This window comes from Eretmochelys imbricata, chromosome 22, assembly GCF_965152235.1.
Source record: "Eretmochelys imbricata isolate rEreImb1 chromosome 22, rEreImb1.hap1, whole genome shotgun sequence".
Lineage (NCBI taxonomy): Eukaryota > Metazoa > Chordata > Testudines > Cheloniidae > Eretmochelys > Eretmochelys imbricata.
In genome coordinates, this window is record NC_135593.1 from 4,807,265 (window position 1) to 4,810,657 (window position 3,393).

The following is a 3,393-nucleotide window of genomic DNA, read 5'->3' on the forward strand; positions in this document are numbered from 1 at the left end:
CATTTCAAGTGTAGACAAGCCCATGCTTCATCATGCAACAACCTGACCCCTAACTAAGGGATGGCTGGGGAGGGAGGGAGGAAGAGAGTTTAAGCAGCATTAACAAAGGAAAGTCTAACTGCTGTTCTTTGTTTAGTGATAACTTTCTAAGGCAAGGGACAGGGCTGAAGGAATCTCTGCAACAGGAGTGGCTGGAAATAACATTTCTATTTGAATGGAAGCTGTGATTTTCACTGAAAGAAGTGAAATAATTTTGAGAAAGCTCCTTACATTGCACAATCCCAAGGCTTCAGCCCCACCACCTCATTTATTTTGGATTTATAGTGGTGTCAATTAGAAACTGGCCGGCTGTGTTTACTCCCTTGCCTCCTGTCCCGTTTATTTCGTTACATTAATTTGGCAGATACAGGATCTCCCCAGTTATTGAGAGGTTCATTCTACTGTCCAATTTTATCTTGGGCCTGTGGTGAAAGAATTTTCCTTGACTCACATTTGTCTTCATTAGCCTCCCTATTACAACTTTTCCTCTTAAAGGCATTGGACAGATAAAATGCAAATCAGTCTTACATTCTTTCAGCATGTGGTTTTTAAAGAGTACTCCGAAATTAGTGCCTTATGTACGTTGTTTTATCTGTTGTCCCCTTATAAATATACTAGAGGCCCTAAACACAACAGATTGGTGTTATGGGAGGGGTTGGGATCATTACTGGAGAAGGTTTGGGGTTTTTTTCAGTTAATATATATTAAGATTAGAAACCCATTTTAGCAACCAGTGGGTAAAGGAGCACGAATTTCATCCTATACGTAGGACATTGAAGAGATCAGGAATTTCCTGATCACACCATTACCTGCTGTGCCTTCAACAACATGCAGGTGCCATCCTTCCCTACTAGTTACACAACACCTGTCCAGTTTATCAGTGAAAATTAGGCTAAAGATCCAGCTCAGTATCCATAGTGGGCGGTTAGTTTCTCATTATTTTTGTTTTGCAAAATAGGTTTCATTGATGGATCTTGTGTCACAACCACCCTAGATCTTCTGATTTAGAGTATCTCAGCTACCTAAAAAGCAGATGTGACTTTACCACAGCTTCCCCTAACATCAACAAGACTTCCACAGAGCATTACTCATGTTTAGAAAAAATTAGATAAATTTCAATACAGTAAAAAATTATTAGATGTTTCACCATTCACTACAAATAAAGCCACTTCCCACCAGGATAAAGATATCCCATGGTATTTCCTGGTTTTTAGCTGCAGTCAGATTTAGGTATTAACTCGATTTTCTCAGTTGGCCTGAGGATCCAAGGTGGCCACAAGTTGTTGTACACCCATTTGGCTGCTGTATGCTCTAAAGCAGTTTTTTTCAACCTTCTTGATACCAGGGATCAGCTTGCTGCCTTCCTAAACTATGTCAGGGAGATCTCAGGGACCACCCCTGGCCCACAGACTGGTCATTGAGAAATGCTCTAGATTGGTGCAGTAACATTAGTTCAGTCTCATTTTCAGAGACTCCAAGGCTAGAAGGGACCACTGTGATCATCTAGCCTCACCTCCTATAGAACAGGTTATAGAAATCACCCAAAATAATTGCTCAAGATCTTTCAGAAAACCATCCAATTTTGATTTAAAAATGGTCAACGATGGAGAATCCACCACCACCCTTGGTAAATTGTTCTAACGGTTAATTACTCTCACCATTAAAAATTTACACCTTATTTCTAGTCTGAATTGGTCTAGCTTCAACTTTCAGCCATTGGATCCTATTATATCTTTCTCTGCTAAACTGAAGAGCCTATTCTTAAATGTGTTCCCCATCTAGAAACTTAATAGACCAGGGGTAGCCAGCTGTGGCACGCAAGCCACATGCAGCTCTTTTACCGTTAAAAGTGCAGCTTGCAAGCCGCCCACATGCCCCCATTCTCCACCTACTGGGGGAGGGGGGAAGAAAGGAGAGAGCTCAGGACCTCTGCCTTGCAGTGCGGTGGTGGAGGGGCTTCTGTCCAGCAGGGAGGGAGATCTTGGTGCTTCCGGCTGCTGGGGCTTGGCGCTTCAACAGGAGTGGAGCTGAAGCCCTGAACTATGGCTCCCGGCAGGTATGCCCTGGCTGTCAAACTTCTGAAGAGTGTTGTGTGCAGCTCAGAAGGCCAGCAAGTTTGGCCACCCCTATTAAACTGTATTCAAGTCACCTCTTAACTTTGCCTCTCTTTTTAGTTTAACAAAGAGAAAGAGCTGAGTTACCAGAATGCATGCTTTCTAATCCTGTAGTCATTCTTATGGCTCTTCTCTGAACCATTTCAAATTTATCAACAGCCTTCCTAAACTATGGACAACAGAACTGGTCACCAGCTGTGGACACCAGTGCCAAATATAGAGATAAAATACCCTCCCTACTTGAGATTCCTGTTTATGGATCCCAGGATCATATTAGCACTTTTGGCTATAGCATCACAGTAGGAGCTTAGCAACCATGACCCCCAAATCTTTTTCAAAGTCACTGCCTCCTAGCATAGAGTCCCCCATGCTATAAGCAAGCCCTATACCCTTTATTTCTAGCTGCACACCATTTAGGCATATATTACTTACTTGTGCCCACTTTACCAAGTGAACCAGATCACTCTCAAACAAGCACCTGTCTTCTGCAGTGTTTACCACCAATTTGTATCATCTGCAAACTTTATCAGTGATTGTTTTTGTCTGTCATTGATACAAATACTAAATGGCATAGGGTCAAGAACAGATACCTGGGGGACCCTACTGGAAATACACCTACCTGCTAACTACTCCCCATTTACAGTTACATTTTGAGACCAAGCAGTGACCCAGGTTTTAACCCATGTAATGTGTGCCATATTAATTTTATATCATTCTAGCCTTTTAATCAAAATGTCACATGGTATTAAGTCAATCATCTTTTGGGTGATACTAATCAGGTGTATGGACTGACCTTGCCAGGAGAAAGCAAACTGGATGGTTCAAGCAGAGGCTGTTAACACTGAACCATGCCACTGATGCATGAGAGAGGGAAGTCTGGAACAAGGTGGCTCAGTCAGGTAGAGGCTGCCTAGAATGACACAGGCTGCAGAAGATACAGGCTGGAAGGGAGAGGCTTGGTTTTATATGTCAGGGGAGCAGGAGCTGCCACTTCATATTAGGCAATATGTTCAGTGCCCTCCAGTATAGGAAACCACAAGGAAGTTTACTGCTTGTTTAGATAGGAGGAGAGGTTTCATAGACTTGATCTGAAATTCTAAATGGACAAGGACTGCTGTTTTATAGACTGCTGAGTGTTGATCGACAGCGGCCAAAATGCGTTTCCTGTTTATCAGGGGAAGTGCAGACATCTGGATTGCTGCATCTGGCATCATCAGTGGAAGGGAAAAAAGAAACACAC